The 25,221-nt window shown below is 41.9% G+C and overlaps 1 long non-coding RNA gene across 1 annotated transcript in view; it reads left to right on the top strand.

Moving 5' to 3' along the window:
* The window catches only part of LOC105523492, a 41,783-nt gene extending 16,970 nt beyond the window's left edge, over nt 1–24,813 (top strand). Inside the window, exons 4-5 of the long non-coding RNA XR_001003615.1 lie at nt 15,451–15,552; nt 24,713–24,813. This is a non-coding gene — a long non-coding RNA (uncharacterized LOC105523492). The remainder of the gene's footprint in view (nt 1–15,450; nt 15,553–24,712) is intronic.
* The last annotated feature ends 408 nt before the right edge of the window (nt 24,814–25,221 follow it).

Raw genomic sequence — 25,221 nt, 5'->3', positions numbered from 1 at the left:
TTAAAGACACAGTCAACAAGAAAATCGGGTCATCTCTGTGGTACAGAATAATTTAACATAATCATAATTATTACGAATACAATGAAACATACGAGAATTATAGGAATCATATAATTTTGAATACTTATGTAAACATAATTCAAAGAAAATTAAACACCATTTTGTATTTGACAACAATGTTTTCTGTGTGGTTAATACACCAAATAAGGCAAATATGTCTTTTGAACCTCAGGGGACCCAATACTTTAAAAGGTTAATTAGGTAGAAAAAGAAAAGACTTAATTTATAATTTGGTTTTTCAAAGTTTTTCAAATATTAAAGGTTTAAAACACTTTATATCACAAAATGGAATCCCAGATAACCACACATCATTTATTTAGAAAATGATAACTCGGCCAGGCATGGTGGCTCACGCCTGTAATCCCAGCATTTCGGGAGGCCGAGACGGGCGGATCACGAGGTCAGGAGATCGAGACCATCCTGGCTAACACGGTGAAACTCCGTCTCTACTAAAAATTACAAAAAAAACTAGCCGGGCGAGGTGGCGGGTGCCTGTAGTCCCAGCTACTTGGGAGGTTGAGGCAGGAGAATGGCGTAAACCCGGGAGGCGGAGCTTGCAGTGAGCTGAGATCCGGCCACTGCACTCCAGCCCGGGCGACAGAGCGAGACTCTGTCTCAAAAAAAAAAAAAAAAAAACAGAAAGTGATAACTCAATTTCAAAAAGGCAAAAATCTCTACTCACTGATAGAAAGGGGAGACTCATCTCTCCAAACAAGACCCAATAAAGATAGCATGAGACTGACCACATCTGTCTCTTCTCTCTCGCTGTTTTTCAGTTTATTTAAAAGGCAAACAAAAATATTTCATTATTATCTTTCAATATTATACAAAAGTCTTGTTCAAAGATAAAAAAACAAATTTTACCTTTGCATTGGTGCAGCGGGAAAGTCAGAGAACCGGAGAGACCAAAGGGGTTCAGGAGGGTTTATTTAAGGTGTACACTGGCTCAGTGGACTTGCATCCAGAAAGTCTGAGCATCAAACAGAGAAAGCACGTGCCTTTTATGCATCTTGGGGCAGGAAAAATGTGAAGCGGGAGGCAGGTTTACAGAAGTGAGAACAAAAGCAGTTAATCATCTTGTGACATGTTTTAACATCTTGGGAAAAAACATGTTTTGCAGCTTGTGCTTATCTTGTGGCCTTGCAGCTGTATAGCTAGAAAAACAGGAACTTACAAAATATGCAGAGGGTAGATATGGTTAGTGTTTCACAGAAGGGCAATTAATATTCTTTCTTAACTCCATTTTCGGGATGAGAGGTTACCTATAGACCTCTTAGCCCTGGCTTAGACAGCATTCTATGGAAGAAACTACTATTATGTCATTACTATTTCATTTTTACAATTTCTACTATTATTCTCTTTGCTTCATTAGTGTACTATTAATGTTAAACCCAATTTTTATATAAAACTATAAACATATCTATCCAATCTAAATCAGTTTGATTATACAGTAAGAGTTTCATAAATATTTTACGACGTTTTACAATTGTATACTAAAGAGCAGATTAATGCTCCATGAAAACTCCATTTATCACACACAGGGCTGCAGTCTCTGGGCCTATGTCCGTGTCCATTTTATTTTAATGTTTATTCTGTAGAAAAACTAAGTAGTCCCCTTCAAATTTTGGCAGCTTGTTCATACACAGAGCTTTCTTTACAAGTTCAGTCTTTCATAAACCTTTTATAAGTTGCTTAAACCTTCAGTTTTGTCCTTTTTTTTTTTTAACTTGAGACAATTTTTTAAAATCCTCTAAATTAGACAAAATTATTTTGACATTTTTGTGTCTTTGTGTAATTTTTTACCAAGACACATTTCGTAATTTTATATACATTTCATGTATATATTTTTTCAGTAGTTTCAATTATTTATAGTACAATGTAGAGTCTTAACAACTTTTATTTTTAGTGAACGCGATGTTAATTTTTGTACCAGGTACAGAGCCTAGGACACAGATAGAACCGTAGATAATATGACCCTTTCCAGCATAGTTACAGGGCATAGCTAACTCAACATATCCTCCCCAGTCCTTAGTTAGAAGCTAATGCCTCTAATGCAGGCAGATTAGGCAGTTATAAAAAGTCTTAGAAGCAGTTTGTAACCTTAAATCATTTGGCAAAGACAGTATCTGACCTGCCTGAGTTAGATCGAATATTTAAATATCGAAGACATTTTTATTTTACTGATAATCTATAAAACTGCCTTTATTATTCAAAGATTATTAGAGTCATGTGAACTAAAAGGCAAAGTAGTTAATTCTTTCCCATAAAATATTTAAGTGCATTATATAGACATGCCAATTTGTTAGAGCTCTTTTAAATACTCTGTTAGTGAAATACTGTACTTATGAAGCATATCTATAAACAGACATAGAGAAGCCGTGACTTTATTAAGTGTTCTTTCAGACTGGCTGCCTGATATGAATCAAAAAATTCTGACCCTCCATGTGTGGGAGAAAAAGGGACAGTACTCTCACATGGTGACAAAGTCAAGTTCTCAAGGACAAAAAACAAGAGAAGAGGAAAATGTCACTTTTTTTTTAGGAACCTGCAGCAAAGTTTGTAACTAATGAGTTTGCAGGGCCAGCTCGAACATCAAGCTTTCAAGGGTCTTAGGCCTACATTCTATTCTGTGGTATTCCTCTCTCTGACAGATTGACAACAGAAAGGTTTCAAAAAGCTTAGTCACACAGATCTTTTTTTCCTTCTAATCCAGACTTGCAGAGGAGACGAACAGTGACTTTTACAATTCATTCAGCTGGTGTTGCAGAGAGAGCTTGGCTGGTGTAAGAAATTTTTACTTTTTTGCCAGCTTGCCAGTTTTCCAAGTTCCCTTTGTCTGCAGCTTCCAGGAGAATGGAGCAACTTTTGATGACCCTGTTTTCTGTACCATATCTGTGGGGGCCAAGCGGTGTTAAAAAATTTTGCAAGGTGCCACCCAATGGGCTGCAATGGGAACCAAATAAACACTTCTCATTTTGGTCAGAACAAAATGCATGTGGCAAAATACAGATCCTAAGCACTCCACTCACCACCAAAGTATTCATCTGACAAAGCTTTAACTTGTTGCCATTGGCCCCTGTCATCTTTGATCCATTCAAGGCAGGGAGAGATGACCTCTGAAAAGTAGTTTCAGTGGGTGCTCCCCAGGTAACATGGAAGGGTGAATGGTCACCCTTAGTTAGATCTGTTCAGCTCCTCCTAACAGTTCTTTAAGGCTCACTGTGAAGAGGAATGATCAGACAAACTAGGAAAGCCTGCAGTAATTCCATCAGCAATTTCTTCAGAGATCTCCATACATGCAAACTCACTCGATGAAATATAGAAGGCCTTTCAAACCGAAATTTCGGATCAAATTCAAACCAGAAGAGTATTCCTCCAAATGTGTCCCCTATTCCCTTCCAAATGGAGATAAATCTCCTCAAACCAAGACTCTTACTACAATTCAGGGACAGACAGGCAGACCCCATGATGGGTCTACAGTACCTTTGAGGCCAACAGGGCATCTTCCTACAGTCTTGGGAGAGCTCAACAGTCCCCATGATAGAGCTGCAGTGCACTCTCCAGATCAGGAGAAGTGCAGCACTCACCAAACCAGGGTAACATTTGTCATCCAGGAATTACTTCTCTATTCCAATTGGATCCATACGCTGTGGATAAGTAGCACCCTGCTGGTAGGTACAGCGCCAGAGACAGCCTTTATTTGAAGAGAACTAGGCAGAGAATTGGGCTGTTCTCTGGATCTGCCACTAGTGAGAGGATGTTACACCCAAGGGGTACACCCCTACGAGCTCCTAAGTTTGCCATGGCCTGATGGGTTCATCTTGGCTGATGCTGAGATGGAGCCAATTTATCAAGAGCGGGGGAATTGCTATAAAGAGTTTAATACTTGTAGAGCCAGGTAAGCAAAAGACAAGAATTATATTATTACTCAAAACAAGCTCCCCCCAAAATCTGAGGTTAGGATTTTTTTTTTTTTATAGATAATTTGGCGTGCGGGAGGCTGGAGATTGGGGAGTTTTGATTATTTGGGTCAGAGAAGAAATTATAGAATGCAGAAGCTGCCCTCTTGCATTGACTCAGTTCCTGGGTGGGGGCCACAAGTCCAGGTGAGCCAGGTTACTGTTTGGGGAAGCACCAGCTTCCCCAATACAGGGTCTGAAAAATCCCTCAAAAACCAATCTTAGGTTTTACTGTATTAATAGGTTATCTATAGGAGCAGCTGGGGAGGTTAATAATCTTGTGGCCTTTGGCTTTATGACTCCTGATACTTTCTAATCTTGTGGTTATTTTGTTGTGTTTGCAGGGGTGGTCTAGTCCCCAAACAATGAGGGGATTTATTTCAGGGAGCTTCTCTTGTCATCCTTGTTTCAAAGTTAAGCTAGAAACTAAATTCTTCCCAAAGTTAGTTTGGCCTTTGCCCAGGAATGAACAAGGGCAGCTTAGCGGTTAAAGGCAAGATGGAGTCACTTAGGTCATGTCTCTTTCACGGTCATAATTTTCTCACTGGTAGCATTTTTGCAAAGGCAGTTTCAGAATAAGCATAATGTACACATTCCCTTTCTAAAAGAGAGAAATGGGCAAAAAGAAAGCAAGCAACAGTCCTAAAGCAAATTCAGAATCCAACAGGGCAACGATTACATCTTAAAGCTGGGTAATATTTTTTTGACTCTGTCTTTGACTCCTGAACACGCTGAGGTAAAGGGTGGACTCAGGCCCTCAGGTACTGTCACTGCTATGGCTTTGCTTGGTGCATTCTCCGTGGGTGCTTGTACAGGTTGCAGTCAGGTAGATGAAGTTTTCCTGGGCAGACATTGCATGCTGTAGGTAACTGTACATTTCTGGGGGGGTCTTGGTAGTGGTACCACTTCCTCAACTCCGCTAGGCATTACCCATGTGGAACTCTCTGCAGTGACTTCAGTGCTGTGGCTTCACTTGGCATTGCCCTGGTGGGGACTCCTTGCAGCAGCTCTAACCCCACGTTTGTGTTTGGCATCCCTCTATTTGGGGCACTCTGCAGTGGATCTGGCCCTGTGACAAGTGTCTTTGAACTCCCAGGCTTTCAGAGAAATCCTTTGAAACGTGTAGAGACCGCCAAGCCTCTGTATTTCCTTTTTTTTTTTTTTTTTAGGCGGAGTCTCGCTCTGTCGCCCGGGCTGGAGTGCAGTGACCGGATCTCAGCTTACTGCAAGCTCCGCCTCCCGGGTTTACGCCATTCTCCTGCCTCAGCCTCCCAAGTAGCTGGGACTACAGGCGCCGCCACCTCGCCTGGCTAGTTTTTGTATTTTTAGTAGAGATGGGGTTTCACCGTGTTAGCCAGGATGGTCTCGATCTCCTGACCTGATCCACCCGTCTCGGCCTCCCAAAGTGCTGGGATTACAGGCTTGAGCCACTGTGCCTGGCCAAGCCTCTATATTTCTTCATTTCTGAAAGCCTACATTATTAGCACCACATGGACACCTTCAAGGTTTAGGGCTTGTACCTCCCAGAGCTCTGGGACATAAACTCTGCCTGGGTTTATGGTAAGCATCTGGAATGAGCAGAGCAGCATCCTAACATGGTGCAGGGCAGTGGCCCAAGGTGTCCGCCGAATCCACCCTGTCTGCTTAGACCTCTGGGCCTGCAATGGATGAGGCAGCCTGGAAGGTTACTGAAATGGTTGTAGGGCCTCTTTCCCATTGTCTTGACTATTAACAGCTGGCTGTGCTTTAGCTGTTGTAATTTCTGGCAAGCTGTGGCTCTGCGACATCCTTGGATTTTTCTCCTGAAAATGCTCTTTCATTCTCTGCCACATGGCTAGGCTGCACATTTTTAGAATTTCTCTCTCTCTCTGTGTGTGTGTGTGTGTGTGTGTGTGTGTGTGTGTGTGTGTGTTCTAGCAGTTCACCTTAAGCAATTAGAAGTAACCACACACACAGCTTAGAAGTAACATTAACACTTTGTGGCTTAGAAATTTCTTCTGCCAGATTACCTAGCTCTTCAGTCAGAAGTCAGTGTCTTTACAAAGCCCTTGGCATGGACCCAGTTCAGCGAAGCTATTTACCAATTTTTAACAGAGATGTTCTTTAGCCTCCAATATCGTTTTTCCTTAGTTGTGATACAGCTCCGATGAGTGGAGGAACACTAGGGCTCTTCTCATGCCGAATTAGGTAAGACGACATGGACACACGTGGAGTAGTTTTAAGGAGTGGAGAGTTTAATAGGCAAGAAGGGAGAAGAAAGAAAGACGACTGAGGGAGGGTGGCTCCAAATCCAAGAGAAGAGACCCCATGTGCCACGGAAAAGTGGCTGCTTATGTGGGTAGGCTGGAGGAGGTGGTGTCTGATTTGCATAGGGCTCGGGATTGGTTTGACCAGGTGAGTGACTCAGATAGCCCTCAAAAAAACTGACCCTCCCACTCTAACCTTTTGATATACAAATGCAGGGCACCATGATGTTCTGCACACGTGGGGGTGTGTGGGGGTGGCCGTGTTGCCAGGCACATGTGGGGGCAAAGAAGAAGAGGGCAGGAATCACCATCTTTGGGTAGACCCAGTTTCTAATGGCTGGTATTTGCATATCAAAAGTTGCAGGCCTGGCTGTAAGAATCAGGGTTTTCCTGCTAGACAGTAAACTTTTCTGGAGCTGCTTTAAAAGACACAAAACTTTCCAAGGACCCCTTTTCCTCTGAATTTGCTTAATAACTCCTATAACATTTGCATCTGAAACCTTGTCACAATATCCTTTAGTCTCCATAGTTTTATCAGCAGTCTGGTCAAAACCACTTCATCAATCTCTAAGGACTCCCAAATATTTCCCAGTCTTGTCTTCTGAATCCTCACAAGAACACAGGCTTTTTCTAGTCTGCCCCCAAGATTCTTTTAGCCTCTGCCCATAACCCAGTTTGAAAGCGACTTTCACATTTTTAGATACTCAGTTTCAGCAGCAACCTATTTTTTATTACCAATTTTCTTATTAGTCCCTTTTTTCTTGCTTATAACAGGATACAAAATATTGGGTCATTTATAAAGAAAATAAATGTATTTCTTACGATAATATGCTGATAATTTGTATCAGCTGATAAGTCCGAGGCTGAGGGGCCACGTCTGGTGAGAGCCTCTTGCTGGTAGGGACTCTCTAAAGAATCCTCATGACACACAGGATGTCAGCTGGTTAGGGGGCTGTTAGAAACAAGTGTTTGGTGTTGCTAAGAAAAACCAGCACTTAGAAAAGTTCTCAGCAAGGCACATTTACTTCTGCAGAAGGGTGCTGTCTGTGTCCGTCCAATAGCAAGAGCACACCAAGTAGGGTAGGGCAGGGGTTTTCATCCCTAAGGCAATCTCCGTTTCTGTGGCCTTTCCCCATTGGCTGGAGTCGGACTACACAGTCTAAGCTAACCCGATTGGCTACTGTTGGAAATTGAATGTGGTTAATTAGGCAGGAAGGGAGAGGCTGTTCATGGCTAAGGTGGGAAGGGTTGTTTACAGAACAAATAGGAGGCATGTCTGGGCACAGTGAACGATTGTTTACAGAGTAATAGTTTGGCTAGTTAAAGATGAAGCAGAGAAACATGCTTGTTACAGATCAAGCAGAAAAGGCTGTATACAGAGTCAGAAAGAACAAGGAAGCTTTGAAGAGGAACTTATTATTTCTGGCAGGGCTGAGCATGCTAATGCAAGTCTCTTTTTCTCTAACAAAGCCACCAATGGCCCTCACATGATAACCCGTTAATTTATGAATCCATGAATGAATGGATTCATCCTTGAGGGCAGATCAGTCATGATTGATTCAAACACCTCTTAAAGGCCATGCCTCTGAATACTGCCACACTGTGGATTACATTTCAAAATGAATGTGGTAGGGGACACATATTTCAAACACAGAAGACACAAGGAGATTTCCTGTATTGCAGACATACTCTTCCTTCCTCCATTGTGGAGTACTTGTCCAACTTCCCCTGGTAATCTGGATCAGTTACCCCAAACAACAGTGCAACCTCCCTTTGTTGGTTCAAGGACCTAAAGATTTGAAAGTGGCTGAGTGGGCCATTCTCATTATAATCTATTGATTCCCGAACTACGTGTAAATTCTCGTTTGGGGAGAAACAGCACCATAAATGGATGCTGATTTCACAGGACGTATAGCCTTCTAGAGAACCTTGCAACAGTCTCCTGAAGTACTGTCACCTAGCAAGTGCTGGAACTGAAGCCTCCAAAGGACATTCTGTAATTTTACCAAGACAGTTGCTGCAGGATTACAGATGACATGCTAAACTCATTGAAGTTTCTGAGCATGAACTCACTTCTGCCCCTCTTTGTCTGTGAAGTGAGGTCCTTGTTCAGAAGTGATGCTGTGTGAGATACCATGATGGTAGATAAGGTACTCTGTATGTCCATGGATGGTAGTTTTCACAGAATAATTAACGTTCAAGGAAGCATAATTTATGGAAAGGGTAGCTATCTTACTATTCAAGGAAGGACAAAATGCTGCCGCTTCCTTGATGAAAGCTGCCCAAGGTAATCAACCTACCGCCAGGGAGTTGCCAGATCATCCTGGGGAATGGAGCCATATGAGGGGCTTAGTGGGTGTTTCTGCTGCTGACACGTTGAGCACTCAGACGGGGCTGTAACCTGGTTGGCCATGGTGAGTGGAATTCCAGGTTGCTGTGTGCATGCATAATCTCAGTCCCTACCACGGTGGCTGCTTTATTCATGAGCCCAGTGACTGATGACACAGGTGGCTGGGGACAGAAGCTGACTAGTGTCACAGAATGTGTTATCCCGGCCACTGGATGATTAGAGTCGTCCTCTGCTGAGGTGACCATCCATTGCTGAGCATCCACATGGGACACAAATGTGTTAAACTTTTGGCCACTCAGATAGGTCTGTTCCTGTATCACTCCTGCAGATTTCTTTGTCACCAATTTTTCAAGCATCTATTTTTAAAGACCCTGACCCTCTGGCCTAACCATTAGCTACCACCCTTGGATCATTGTATAATTACACTTCTGACCAGATTTTCTTCTAAGCAAAGTGCACAACTATATACCCTCCTTAACATTCTGCTGATTGAGATCCCCCTTTTCTACTCAACTTCAGCAGTGGCCCAGATAGGGACTGTAGTGCCACAGCTGTACAGTTTTGAGTGATGCGTGCATATTGTGTAGAACTATCAGTAAGTGAGGCTCCAGTCTTCTCTTTCTCTTTCAACTGGTTGTAGTTCAGGCCATGATACAGGCTTCTAGAGAGAAGGGGGTGTAATGGGAGTGGAGACCATGGGCATTTGGACACTTCATGTAACTTATTTGTGCCTCCTGGGTGGGCCTTCTTGGGCCCAATCGTGCATATACTTGGGCCTACTTGGGCCCAATCGTGATGATGGTGCTCTGCGCATCCAACTTTATGTCTTGGTATGACAGACAATGCCCAGTTCGTAATGGGCAGCTGAGGCTGCCTGGTAACTTAATGGCCCACAGTCATGCATTTCATTTTTGTTAAGACCCAGTGACAAATAAAGAGCTGCTTATGAAAATAATGGTAGTTATCTGTGGATGATGGCCGGACCTTGCTACAAAATCTGAAGGGCCTCCTCTGAATTCACTTGTAGGTATCACTGGTAAACTGAGCTCTTTCCTCACTTTTTATCAGTTGTACAGAAAGAACATTTAATTGAAAAAGACACTTAGGTTTGATCTGATGGCCAGAGACTGGAGAAGGCAAGCTCTTTCTTTAAATGCATGAACAAAAGGCATGGGGTTCTTAAGGACTAGTTGTGGGGGAATGAAAGGAATATTAGCATGTGTGGGGTGGGACTCCAGACGTGCAGGCTCAATTCGTAAACATGTGTCTTCATACATCACATGTGCACAGAAGAGCAGAGATACTCTTTCGTGGGTGGGAATTTTAGCATTATATTGATACGTTAATGACCTAAAGGGTAACTTCAGGTCGCATGTTCCACACTGCTTCAGTTTCACATCTTTCTCTGGTATCTGGTCAGGGATCAGGATGCTCTGGCACCATCCTCGGCCGTCTGGTTTCCTTCAGCAGCTTTGCCTATAAATAAGGGACTTAAGAAAAACAGTAGGAAAAAGGAACATTCCCAGTTATTTCATCAGGGGTGTCCTAGATGACCTCTGCTTGTTTTCTCCTCATTCTTGAGGGCTGCTGAGGGGCAGGGGTCCAACTTTTGGAACTACTTCCTGATGTTTCTGGGTGGTGTCACTTGATAAATTAGAGGAACAAAACCTTTCCCTTGCTATTCTGAGGTAGATCTGATTGTCTCTAGGCTGTAGCCCCAATTGCTCGTATCCCTGGGTGATTACCATCTGCAGCTTGATTGCTTCCAGTCTCATTCTTAACCTGATTACTGGGGTCAAAAATTAATAAAAACAGGATCATCACCAGCAGGCCAAGGAGGGGAGGAACAAAGTGTGATTGAACGGGCCACTCTTTATTGCACTCCAGATGTCCTTAGAGCTGCTCTTGGTCACCACGAAGGAGTGACACCATTCTTCTTGTTTGAATATTTGCTTTATTTTAACTTCTATCTCCATAGAGGGTTTAACCCAGGTGCAGCAGGTGGTATTGGTGATCACACATACTCCTCTTTATTTTGCTAAGAGATAGTCTGAGGCTAACTGATTGTCCAGCACTACATTGGCTAACCAGTTGAAAGAAGGTTGTATATTTTGAATGCCCTTTCTGGTATTACCTGCTAGATTTTTTGTTTGGGTTATATTTATTTGGGTATCCTCATGGTAGGTACAGTGCTTCTCCCCACTCAAGGATCAACCAATTGTACAGCAAGTCCCAAGCCTGCCTGGAGCAGCCCAAGACTCATCTTTGGCCTACTGTAATGGCAGGTTGTATTATGAATGGTTATCTCGCTGTATTCCATAACACCTGTTGTACATTGTCCTATGTGTATTTCATTATCTACGGAAGGGTGATCTACCACTAGCAATGGGGAGGAAAAGGTAGCAGCAGAGGAGCTGTTAGGGAGGTGGTGGTGGGGAGAGCCGCAAGTGAACACATACCCTGGGGATGCACAAACCCTTACGGGAATGGAAAGTTTAGCCAGTAAAGTAATTGAGAGCCTCAAGGGGGAGGGGAAGTCTTCTGACAATAAAAGAGGGCCCTCTTTGAGTTCAGGTGAAATTTATATTTCTTATTGGAGCTGGAAATATTGCTGGAGGAGGGGTGCATAGTAGAGTCAACAATATTTTTCATTTCCTGAAGTCGGTGCTAGAGTACAAAAGCTGTTGATTTTAGGAGCAGGATCCATGCAACCCCTATACTGAGAATTTCTCAGGTAGACAGCAACAGGTGTGGGTGGTTAGATTTGCATGGCAGCTTTGTGAGGTTGAAATCACCTTCCCGAAGGTACACACTGGGCTCTGTTTCCTGAGTCTTGGAGTGCCTATGGCTTATATAGCATTCAGACAGATTGTTCCCGCTCGCTGGATGTAGAATATGGGAAAATCGGACTGTTGTGTTGGTGTCCCAGAAACCCTTGGATGCTGAGGACTAAAAGGACCAAGTCGTGTAAGAAAAAAGTGAGAGTAAATTTTTACTTATCTAGCTTAAGTATTCTGAAGCAGCTAAGAGATGAGGAGGGAGAGGGCAGATAGTTCAAGGAAACACTGTGGGACCATCAGGGAGTCCTGAAGGTGTATAGTTAAGGTATCTGTAATTTTCTATCAGGATACCAGGAGGGCCACAAGTCAGGAATACAGTGATCAAGATTATCTGGAATAAAAGGAAACAGATCCTTAAGCCAGAGGCCAGCTTTGAGGACGACAGGACAAGCCCTAATGCAATCAGACTGCCCAAAAGTGCCATCAAGAACACTCTTGGCGGGTAGAGCTATTTAAGTGTTACAGCAGTGACCCTTTAGATGGGTCAGAGTATCCTGTACTTACCTTTTTGGGAGTCAGGCTGGGTTTTCAGAACAGCAATTTTAAACCTGAGATGGGTTCAGCCTGGTACGAGGGAGTTTCCTGCACTGGTGCACCCACTCATTTCACTCGTGTGATGAAGCTGCGGGGTGACTCCCTGGAGCTTTAAGGCAGAATGTGTTGTCAGAATCACCATGTATGGCCCCATGCATTTTGGACCTAATTGCCTCTCTGGACTTTGAACCTTCCAGATTTTCAGATATACCCAATATTGATGGACATAAGGATGCAGAACCAGGTCTGTTGGTGATGGAGAATCCTGGTTTCTATAAGCTGCAAGAACACGGGCCACATTCCTAATATGTAATGCATATTTTAGTTGTTCCAGTCCCTGTAGACTCAGCCACTTCCCTGTGGTTGCCTCTGGGATTGATCACCCATACACTGAACACCGAGTTAAAATGCACTCAGTTAAAATTATTTTGGAGGGTACAGTCCTTATTCTCAGAAGAAATGTGGTAAGAGAGGAAGCCAGTTTTCCTGTTTCCCAGCACAGTTTAGCCAACATTCTCTCTAAGCTTTAGTTGACTCTTTCCATTTCTGCGGAGTACTGAGATCTCTAAGCTGTGTGAAGTTTTTTGGGGATTTCTAGGCCTTAGACTCACTTTTGCATAATTTAAGATATAAAAGCTGGCCTGTTGTCATTCTGTATGGTTTTAGTCAGCCTGAACATAGGAATATTTTTTTTTGACAGTCTTGCTCTGTCACCCAGGCTGGAGTGCAGTGGCACGATCTCTACTCACTGCAATGTCCACTTCCTGGGTTCAAGCGATTCTCTTGCGTCGGCCTCCTGAGTAGCTGGGATTACAGGTGCCCGCCATCCCGCCCAGCTAATTTTTATGTTTTTAGTGGAGATGGGGTATCACCATCTTCACCAGGCTGGTCTCGAACTCCTGACCTCGTGATCCACCTGCCTTGGTCTCCCAAAGTGCTGGGATTCCAGGTGTGAGCTACCACGCCCAGCCAGGAAATTCTTTTTTTTGAGACGGATTCTCGCTCTATAGCCCAGTCTGGAGTGCAGTGGTGTGATCTCAGCTCACTGCAGCCTCCGCCTCCCAGGTCTCGGTTCAAGCAATTTTTCTGCCTTAATCTCCTGAGTAGCTGGGATTACAGGCACACACCACCATGCCCAGCTAATTTTTGTGTTTTTAGTAGCGATGGGGTTTCACCACGTTGGCCAGGCTGGTCTTGAACTCCTGACCTCGTGATCCACTCACCTCAGCCTCCCAAAGTGCTGAAATTACAGGTGTGAGCCACTGTGTCCGGCCTGAAAAAAACTTTTTAAGAGATGGCATGCTACCTAGGAGGTGGTCTGAGAGCGAGTTGGGAATGCCCGCACCCATCCTGGGAAGATACCACCCACAACTGGAAGGTATCTGAAGTTTCCGGAAGTCTGGGACGTGATCGTAAAGTGTATTTGCCAGTCCTCATCAGGGTAAATTCCCCTGAGTTGTGTATTTGCCAGTCCTCATCAGGGTAAATTCCCCTGAGTTGTACTGTCTTAACATGAGGCCTTGGGGCCTCATGATTGTCTCTTAGGGGGCTGTTAGTCTGGCAGAGAGAGCAACTCTGGGTCACTTGCTGGGCTGTCTCTGCAAGGCTGGGAGTGGTCATCATTTGAAGGAGCCAGTTGTACAGAGTTCTCTACTATAATTTGAGCCCTCATGGGCCTCCTTAACTACCTGGGTGACTATGGCTTTTGGAAAAATCACTTGTCCCTGGGAGTTTTCAAGCCATCCTGGATATCCTCTTCTTTTTAGAAAGACTTCCCTGGGGATTACTGCTAGGGAGCCAGTGTGTCACCTACAGCAACTGCTGTATCATACCATGTCTGATACAGCAACTGCTGGTGTTAAGGAGGCTGTGGGTCTCAGGAGAGACCAGCTGTCATAAGGCTCTTCAGGAGGAGAGTCAATAATTCAGGAAATATTTGCTTGCCTTCTCTGGGTTTTATCTTTGTGGAAGTCAATTTACACTTGTTTTGCAGTTCCTTATTCTGGCATAGGGCCATGAAGAACTGCTTGCTTTTTGCTTTTGGCAAAAGCTGTCTTCTTAGAGATTTTCCCACTGTCTGGAATGAAAATACCTTATAAATATTTTCAGAGTAGTTGTTACTGCACATCCGCTGTGTTGAATCTGCATAATGCCATCAATGCCATGGACCAGTGTGATACCTTGTGAAAGGGGGAGGCGATCAACTTCCCTGCAAACTGTGACTTAGTGATGGAGAGTTGATACACCTTTGAGGTAGGACAGAGAAGGTGTATCACTGGCATTGTTGCTGAAATTGAACTGCTTCTCATGGACCTTATGGAGAGAAATAGAGAAACAGCACTCACTAGATCAATAGGAGTATACCAGGTACCAGGGTATGTGTTAATTTTCTCAAGCGATAATACCATGTCTGATATAGTAGCTGCAATTAGAGGGAACACTTGGTTTACCTTATGGGAATCCACTGTCACTTTCCAGGATCCATCTGTCTTTTGCACAGGCCAAATTAGACAGGTGTGTGGTGAAATCACAACCCCTGCATCTTTCAAGACCTTGATAGTGGTGGCAATCTCTGAAATTTCTCCAGGGATGTGGTTATGAATTTGATTTTCTATTTCCTTAGGTAGCTCTAGTGCCTTCCGTTCAGGCTTTCCCACCATACTAGCCCTCACTCCACAGGTCAGGGAACCAGTGTAGGAAATGGGCCTAGTGCTGACTGTGTCTATTACAGCTGTGCATCTGAAACTGGGGAAATTACCAGAGTATGTGTTGGTGGACCCACTAGACCCACTGTGATTTGATCTGACTAAAACTTGATTAATCACCTGACCTCCATATGTCCCTACTCTGACTGGCATTCCATAGTGATGTTTTGAGTCTCCTGGAATCAGTGTGAGCTCAGAGACAGTGTCTAGTAGTTCTCGAAAGTTCTTACTATATTCCTTTCCCTGAAACACAGCCTGTTAAAAGGCTGTGGGTTCCCTTTTAGGAAGGATAGGAGAAAGATTAACAGAATAAAGTTTTTGTGGTATACCTGGGTCCTTCATCAAGGGGACCTGGCTGCTCCCTCCTTGAAGGAATTCTTGACTGTAAACTGGCTCTAGTCTAGGATTTGAGTAGGGGCTGTGATTCTCTGCTTTTCTGGTTTGAGTTAAACTTTTGTAAACTTAACATGAATGCTTTCAGTATATTCAGATCAATTAAGAACTTATTAGGCCCTTATGTATTTCACTTCTAAGAATACCAGGATTATCTGGCCAACACCACAGATCTAATTGAGTCCGACTAACCTGACTGTTGGTTTACCTTTGCTGACCATTATGGTAACTATGCCCACCTTGACTTTGAAAGTTGACAGCTGCCATTTGGCCCTGGGACCCCTGAGATTCAATTATTCTCAATGCATTTAAATTTTTTTTTTTTGAGTGACTGTGGTTCTCATTATAAGCTTCATTCTACAGAGAAAGCAGTCAGAGGGTTATTCAAGGATGCTGGACTCCCCTTGCAAATCTGTTTCTCAAAGTAGTGCTGAAAGATGTGTCTTCCGGACACTCCCAGGGTAGGTGAGTACATTTCAAATGACAAATGCACTCCAGCGACCCGTTTGTTCTAAGCCTTTGAATCTCTTCCTCCACGTTAGGCCAAGGGAGATCACGCACCCAACTGGCTAAAGGAGGGCCGTCTTTTGATTCATGATTCAGTCAACCAAACAGTTAGAGCCCCTTCTAACGCCTCACACGGCAGCACTAAAACCAGTGTCTTTAATGGGTCCATATGAATAAATTTGGGCTGGTCCAACTTTGTTTTCTCCACCCATTATCCCAACTCTTAATATCCTTTTCCACACGTGTTCCCCACATTTCTGCTTGTATAAATTAGAAAACTCAAATAGTTTTCTTGGACTGTAATGTAAAGTTCCTGTGGGTCAAACTTTGTATCTCATTTTTAAGGGACTGGTTGGAATTTGAGTGGACTTACAGGTCCAGAAGCAAAACGGAGTGGTGGGTGTGGGGCCTGAGGAGCAGCAGCACTGCGTTCCTCAGCAACTGCCTCAGGGGAGTCCACTATATTCTCCTCAGGCGATGCTGGGTTAATCCCTTCAAACAGAGGTGGAACCGCATACACCAATGTTGTGCGGAGGCCACTGCCATGGAGATGGGTGTAGGGGGCCATTTTCACTGGCAGAGACATCTGAATTTCAGAGCTTAATGTCTCCAACCTCCACACAGTCTCCCAACATGTTCCTAACCCAGTTTACAGGGTTTCATTCTTTCCCGAACAGTGCTGTAAATTTACAGTAGACACCTTGCTAGGCTGAAAACTCGACTTTCAGAGTAATTCAGCCAACTGCTTGGTGATGGCTTGTGTTTCATTTGCAGCATTTTCAGCCCTGTGACTATAGGAGATACAATTCTCAGAGCACTGTAAGGCTTTTTATGTGCAGCTGGATTCTGAAATTTGAATCTCTTAGTTGATCTTTTTTATTCATCCCTTTGCTCAGCAACACTAGAAGCAGAGTCCTTAAGTTTTCCACCGATGTTTACAGATCTGCTTTCAGAGTTACCAAGTTCCTTGCCGCTTACCAGTGGTTGATTAGGAGTGTCAAAGGCAGATGTTTGCATATCACTTAAGCAGTTCATGAAATGGACTAGCAGTGTGTTCTCTTTACCATTAGAAGTAGAGTCTTAAGCATTTTTAGGTATCATCAGGTTACAGATCCAAAACTTGAGAAACCCTCAATATAGTGAAAGAAAAACTCATCCTTAAAATTTTGTTCCCCTGTAACCCATTCATGGTTTGAAAAAAAGATCTGTTTTATGGTTCTTTAGATAAAGAGAACAAATAGGATAGATACATAGATGGAGGGAGATTAATTACAGAAATTGGGTCACATGATCATGGAAGCTAAGGCAGATCTTCTGCAAGCTAGAAACCCTGTAACACCAGTAGCATGGCTCATTCCAAGTCTGAAAATCTCAGAATGAGGAAAGTTGACAGTATAATTCTCAGTCTGAGGTCAAAGGCCTGAGAACCTGAAGGGATGCAGAAGTAAGTTCTGGGGTCCCAAGGAAAGACAGCCTGTGGTTAAGATGTCCCAGGGCAGGAGGTAGAGAGTGTACCAGCTCCAGGAGAGAGGAAGAGCAAGATCATTCTCACTCCTTTTTTGTTCTTTCTGGGCCTTGAGCCCACTGGATACTGCTCACACACAAAGTGAGTGGATTGTTACAGAGCCGAACTGGGGTCTGCTCGCACAGTGCAGCAAGACCAGGTATCTACACTGATGTTCGCCGTGGGAGAAAAGTAGATGTTTATGTCCATGGTGTCAAGCAAGGAGAATCACGCAGCTAATGCTTAAGTTCCCACTTCCCCAATGACTTGTAGGTAAGGGTTGTTAACAGAAGAGGTAAATTTCAGGGGAGCAGAAGTTATTGGCAAAACTAGAAATCAGTACATGGAGTTTTGCATTGGTTTTGTTCTAAAACGATGGGATATCTTTTTTTTTTTTTTTTGGAGACGGAGTCTCACTCTGCTGCCCAGTCTGGAGTGCACTGGCGTAATCTTGGCTCATTGCAACCTCCACCTCTCGGGTTCAAGCAGTTCTCCTGCCTCAGCATCCTGAGTAGCTGTGACTGCAGGTGCCCACCACCACACCTGGCTAATTTTTGTATTTTTAGTAGAGACAGGGTTTCACCATATTGGCCAGGCTGGTCTCCAAGTCCTGACTTTGTGATCCACCTGCTTCGGCCTCCCAAAGTGCTGGGATTACAGGTGTGAGCCACCACTCCCGGCCAAGGATGGGATATCTCGAAGCAGTGGTCAAGCAGGGGCTTACAGGTCATATACAGATTCAAGGGTTTCTGATTTGCAATTGGTTGAAGAAGAGAAGCTTTGTTTTAAAATTTGGGGTCAGTAGAAAAACATGTTAGCTCTGGCTCATGGATGTGACTCCCTGTAGGCCCCTCAGGAAGACATTTAGGACAAAGAACAGCAGTCAGAGGTCAACCTTCAGGCATCTCTTATCTGAGGACTGTGTGTCAGCAGATCCATTTTGTTGGGGTCCAGGTTTATGAAAAGCGACTCAGCTATGTATGTTAAGATGGTATCTTTGTTTTCCATAGGAAACAAAAAACAAATATCTTCTGACTGTAACATCCTTGGCTATTGTTTAGGCTACTATTACCTTATTGCTTATCAAGTTCCTCATTTCCTTCTCAGTGCTAGCTGGGTACCTGGGATTTGCCTTGAAAGGGACTCATGATTTTCCTTTATTTCCCTGCTTGGGGAAGCTACAGGCCCCTAACCCAGGGGTCCCTGCTGTATCACAGGATCTACCCACTCTGTCCACTGACTCACATATCAGACTTTTCTGGTGAAACCCTCCCAGACCCAAAAGTAATGCTTTACCAGTTTACCAGGGTTTCTGGTGAAACCCTCACAGACCCAAAAGTAATGCTTTACCAGGTGTTCCCTGATACAGTTAGTTGACTCCTAAAACTAAACATCACAATTGGGTTTTGGAGTGTTACCCAAGCAAGTTTCTCATGAGGAGGTCAAAGTGCTGGGTTAATGTCAAGCAACCGTGATTTCCATGGTGTCGTGCTGTGACCAAGAGATGGTTATTGCAGAATATCTATGCATTTCCCTGAAGGATCTGTGGGGGCGAGTTAAGTGTTGTGTCCAGCTTTCCTACATGGAGTAGTAACCTGGAGAGTATTTTATAAGGACAGATCTGGAATTACCACATTGAGGAAGTTGGAAGAGGGCACAAACTGGAAACTGGCAGACCCTGTTTCTGGTATGAGCAAGTCAAACCTGTATCCAAAATAAATGCCCAAGTAATACAAAATTTAAATAATTCACAGCAATATTTAAAATAGGAATTCTTGTAGTCTGGTAATAACACTACTTCTAATCCTGAGGTAGTGGGTAAGCCCAGTTGTTCAACTAATTAGAAACTGTAGTTGAGTATGTTTCTTTAATAATAGACCAGAATACATCAGATGAACCGCCATGATTTTTTGCTGAAAAGCAGGCAGTCATAGAGAAAAAGAGTGTGTTCCATTTATTTTAAAGGGTGTATTTTTTACATCTTTCAAGTAGAGATGTATCATAAAATTAATATTGTAAGAACACTGTTGATCAGAGACCCTCATAGTGTGATTGCCTTTGCACATGAACTTGGTGTAAAAAACTCTCATTTTCACATTCTGGTGATACTGTTAACATAATAACCCAGAGGGATATCAGTAGATAAGAAAGATAATCTAACAGAAAGTTTTATGGTACTCACAATAATTGTGGCATCAACAAAGCTTCTAATTAGTAGAGGTGATGCTAATGTTAGGAAAATTCATTGACAACCTAAGTTGAGAAGTGATTTAGTAGAGTTTTATCTAAATGTTACCTATTTTATTTCTCCATTTTCATGCTGCTGATAAAGACATACTGGAGACTGGGCAATTATGAAAGAAAGAGGTTTATTGGACTCACAGTTCCACGTGGCTGGGGAGGCCTCACACTCATGGTGGAAGTCAAAGAGGAGCAAGTCATGTCTTACATGGATGGCAGCAGAGGCCAAGAGAGAGCTTGTGCAGCTTGGGAACTCCTCTTTTTAAAACCTTCAGATCTCATAAGACATTGGCTGTAGTGAGAACAAAACAAGAAAGATGAAACCAATGAAAGATGATTCAGTTATCTCCAGCTCCTTCCCACAACATGAAATTATGGCAGCTACAAGATGAAATTTGGGTGGGGACACAGCCAAACCGTATCATCTATTTTACTTTTATTTTCTATCTCGTGATCATAGGAGTTATATAAAACAAACACACATATAAGTTCAAAGGTATTATTTTCATTATAAGATAAAATTTTTAAGTGGTAACAAGAGTTACAGTTTTCCATAGTTTTATGCTTTTATTGAGCCATAAAATAACAACGTATTTTAGAATTGATGCATAAGATACATTTACTTGAAAAAAGCTGTCAATAGTAGCAAATACTGACTTAAAGTTTAGTGTAGACCTTTGTAAACCAAAAATAACTGAAACACATCTCATTCATTTTAGAGAATTATTTTGTCAATTTTAAGGTCATGCCTGGGAAAAAGAAACACAAGTAACAGGATGTGTGGCCTGTACTTTTTCGAAATAAGGTTTTGCTAACTTCAGTATTTATAAGGGTGAGACCACACAGAAGGAAGAGGAGGAAAAGAAAATAAAGTGGAGGATAGGCAGTGGGTCAAGTGTGACATTCTTATAAGGCCTTGATTAGCACTCACTGCATTCTTATGTTGCAAGTGTAAAGAGGAGTGGGGAAAAAGTTGATTGTGCATTTGTTTCACACTTGGGAGATCTACATTTTACATGAGATGAGTGAACTTGTGAAATTACAGCTGTCTCTTTGGGAACAAAAGGAAGGTGGTGGTTGCATGACTCAGTTCCCAACATTTCCTTTGGCAAAGTGAGTTTGGGGTCCCAAGAGTTTATTTTCCTTATTCTTTAAAATATTTCAGATAAAGCATTTTAGAAGAAAATGAGTGTTTGGTTTTGTTCCACCCCCCCCCCCCCCCCGATTTTTCAACACTAGGATGGTTTACTCCTAGTATGTTAGGTTGCACATTTTTAAGAAGACCCGTTCTAAAAGGTTGTGAAGAAATAGGGGGAAGAAGAAAGAAAGAAAAGAAATAAGAAAAAAAGGACACAGCTGGATTATAGCAACAAAGTAGAAAGCAATCCTGGAAAATTGATGCAGGGTATATTACAGAGCAGTCCATATATCACTAGACAGTCATGAAAATATTTTGTGTACATGATAAGATGCTGTTATTTCTCCCAAAGTTTAAGCTTCAGTCTGCAGGGCTTTACAAAAAGCACAGTTTTAATTTCTGCTGATTGTAGTCAGAAGAAATGGGAAAGAAGAAAAAACAAGATGTTGAAAATGCTTGTTTAGAGATCTGTAGCCAGCAAACAATTTAGGTTCCAGTCCAGCTAAACTGTAGAAAATTATGAAACTGGAGGGCGATGGATAAAGCTAGAATCCAATAAAAGATGTACTGTAGTTTCATTTGAAGTACATATTTTCTGTCTGCAGTCTCCCATTTTTACTTAAGACAGATCATAGTAGGACCAATTTATTTTCAAACTAAGTTTAGTTTTATTGTACTTGACCTGATTATTTTCACCAAGTGCAGCAAGAATAATTTTTTTCATGTAAGCTCTTAAAAACTGGCTTTGATGGAGCATGTTTAAAATAAGGAATCTAAGATTTGACTTTTCAAAAAGCCTCTCAGGCTCAACCGAGTGTTTATTGTGCCTGAAATAACTGCAGGAATTGGGAGGATTCTTCTCACCTTGAGGCCACAAGATTACTTGGAGTTTCTAGGCCTCTCAGAAAGTGACACACTTTTCCTGCCACAGGTCGGAAAAGCTGCAAAGTAACTGCATAGAGAAGGTACAAAGCCCGTCTTTCAGAGGGGATTTTATTGGCTCTATAATTCAGCCTAAATTCTTCAAACCAATCTGCTTATAGATGAAATTATGCTATTTCAGCCAAAGCCTTGGCAAGATAACCAGCATCTCCAATTATGTTCCATTAAAAAAAAAGATTATTATCGATTATACGCAAATAACTTATATTGCTGTATATTAAGAATATTCAGAAAGTTTTCAAGTTCTGGAGAAGTCAGGTAAAGAGAAAATATGCTTCAAATTTCTCTCAAAAGAGTGTTCTGTACTGAATTGTTAAAAACTATAAATAGCTTTAAAGAAGTTTACTCTGAAAACCGAAACGAAAAGAGTCATCAATGTTTCAAACGAAGAAGTCCTAAAAAGTTGTTTCAGTCTTCTGTTAGTTCAGTCCCACATAATTAACCTGCTCTACTTGATGTTGGCTTAGCAATCGTCATGAACACATCAGCATGTTAGAGTTCTGGAAGTTTCTTCAGTTTTCATTGTTGTTTTCACTAGTACAATGGCACAATCTCCAAAGTTATCAGAAACCAAAGTTCAAGAAAACTTGCCAGAGTCATTTTCATGAACTTCACTAAAGAAATGAGTTTTGGCACACTGCTTTTTTATAAACCACTTTTTTGAGAATACTTAATGTAAAATAATAGTTGGGAATGAAAAACCGAGACAGCATGTTTACAAGCAAAGTTGACAAGGAAATTTGGTTATTTCTGTGGCATAAAACAATTTAACATAATCATAATTATTACTGATAACATATAGTAAGATACCAGAATTTCTGGCATCTCATATGATAATGGAGCACAAACTAATAAAACAGTTAGATAAATAGAACCCAAAGTAAGTTAAATATTCAACCATGCTTCCTGTATGATTTTTAACACATTAAATAGGCCAAATGTGTCTCTCTTGGACTTCAGGGGAACTGATATTTAAAAAGTTATTTAGGTCATTAAGACTGAATTTAGAATTTGATTTGGAAATTTTGTCAAATGTCAGAGGTTCAAAACACTTGATGTTACAAAACAGAACCAGTGATCAGTATAAAATAAATTACTTATTAGGTCAAAAATGATATTTTAAATATTTTTAAAAACCAAAACCTTTATTATTTGATAGAAAGAGAAGAGACTGAGTTTCTCAAACAATAAGGTCTAATATTGAGCCTGGTGTGATGGTTCACATTTGTAATCCCAGCACTTTGGGAGGCCAGGGCAGGGGAATTGCTTAATCCCAGGAGTTCAAGACTAGCCTGGGCAACATAGTCTTTCCTTGGGTAGCTCCTGTTCTTTGGGTTCTGGGGATAAGAAGCGGTTGATTGAGGGGATAATTCTTAAGGCAAGTCTCACAAGCATTAATGACCTATTTGACCATTTGTAGCAGACTTTTACCTGAAAACAGTCTCTGGGCCAATTGATAGGTTTTATCCTTACTTAGGTGGAAGGCCTGGTGAAGTTTTCCATTGGCTGGCAGCTAGTAGATGAACCTTGCTGCCATCTGACTGTAACCATCCTGAGGACTGAAACATATATCCCTGAGAGGCGGCCCATTCTGTTTCCACAGAAGAATATTGAGGTTTTATTTATCTTACAGAGCCCTCCCAGATCAGAGGGGCTTCAAGTGGATCAGAGAAACATTTCTGATCCACTGTTTTGTCTGCCAACGTAGAACTAACAATAAAATACCCAACACATGTCCTGTATCTCTGGGACTGGGTCGCATTCACCTGTAAGAGCCAACCAACCATATTTAGACCTAACAAAATTTAGAGGTGGACCCGAATGCAATGATTTAACATCAGCCACAAAGGAATATAAGGAAATCAGTCATTTTACAATGGGTATATTATAGCTAGAAGTGATATGCCACTCATTTGAAATTCTAGCTTCAAATGAAATTAAGAGCACCTGTTGTGAGTGCCTCCTAACCTGAAAGTCTTCTACATGAACATTGTCTTGGCATGGAGAAGCATGCAAGATACACTAGAAACACTCAAACTTTTGGCAGATAAATCAGTTACCTATAAGGTAATATTTATTACAAACCTCATAAAAATTCTAAGAAACCCTGGAAGGCACTAAAATTATTCATATTCAATATAAAAGGCTCAAAATGTATTTAAAATGGGGCTATGCACTTTGGCAAAATAAGCCAAGGTAGAGAAATTGGTAACCCACATAAAGCAATTCACAATCTAAACAAAACGATTGACAACCAAGGATGTAAGGGCCAAACTGGCAACAGGGCTGTCTAAGGCCACCAGTCAGATACCAAAATAATGGGCAAAGACACTCCCGAACTCCATGACTAAACCCACCTCTTCAGAAACAGCAGTGAAAACGAATTTTACGAGACATTTTTTTCTTAGATCTTTCACCCCCCAGGTACAGGCTATAACACTTGAACCTGGGGATCACAGGACATAGATACAATGGCTATAGAGATAGACAGATACACACATATGGACGCATTTCTTTCAGACACCAGATCACAAATAAGTCGTCTTAGATACAGAGCACCACGCTTGGATACAAACATCTGTATAAAGGACTGAGGAATATTATCTGGAGTCTCCCCAGTCTCTGTTTCTGTATCCACTATAATTCTAAACATATTTCTTGCATGTTTTACTGTTCACCCAAATTAGAAAACATTATAGGAATGGATCTGATTCCAAAGCTTATATGCACATGTACCCTAGAACTTAAAGTATAATTAAAAAAAAAAAAAAAAGAAACTAAAGAAATGAAAGTTCTCTGACCTAATACAAATTGAAATGAAACCTCTAACACTGACTGCACCCCACCAGGCTACACACACTAAGCAGTACCCATTACAGGGAGGACATGAAGAAATAGAAGCAAGGTTCTGGAACTCCTCAAAGAAGATATTACTATAATGGACATATCGAACAACTTTGTCCAGTATGGCCTGTCCTGAAACCAAATGAGAGCTATAGATGAACTGTTGATGATACCAATTTAAATAAAGTCTCATCTAAAATGCCAGAAACATTACCAGATGTAGAATTTATTATTACAATTTCTGACTGTAATGAAAAGTACTATGTAACCATAGACATATTAGATAGGGTCTTTGTTTTACTAGTAGATACAGAAAACCAGGAATATACCAACTTCATTTACAAAGACAAAAAATACTAATTTAAAAGTTTAACACAAGGCAATTAAACAGCCCACGTATTTTTTTTTCTTTTTCTTTTTTTGAGATGGAGTCTTGCTCTGTCACCCAGGCTGGAGTGCAGTGGCGCAATCTTGGCTCACTGCAAGCTATGCCTCCCAGGTTCACACAATTCTCCTGCCTCAGCCTCCCAAGTAGATGGGACTACAGGTGCCTGCCACCACACCTGGCTAATTTGTGTGTGTGTGTGTTTGCGTTTTCAGTAGAGACAGGGTTTCACCGTGTTAGCTAGGATGGTCTGGATCTCCTGATCTCGTGGTCTACCTGCCTTGCCAAAGTGCTGAGATTACAGGTGTGAGCCACCGCGCCCGGCCAGCCTACTGTATTTTATCAAAACTCATAGACAAAATACACATCACTAATAATATACGTACATGACATTAAAATGTTAACACAATGAGTAGATAAATGTTAAGCAAGAAACATCCCAATTAATATTGCTTTTAAGATCACTGAGATAGACTATTCATATAGACAAACCACAGTCCCAGACACCAATTGCAAAGTTTTAGGAGTACAGTGGCCATCAGAAGAGAGAAAAGCAATGATGACAATGATAGA

This window comes from Colobus angolensis, unplaced genomic scaffold (assembly GCF_000951035.1).
Source record: "Colobus angolensis palliatus isolate OR3802 unplaced genomic scaffold, Cang.pa_1.0 Scaffold467, whole genome shotgun sequence".
Taxonomy (NCBI): domain Eukaryota; kingdom Metazoa; phylum Chordata; class Mammalia; order Primates; family Cercopithecidae; genus Colobus; species Colobus angolensis.
The sequence above is the reverse complement of the archived record's forward strand: the minus strand, read 5'-3'. Positions and strand labels throughout refer to the sequence as shown.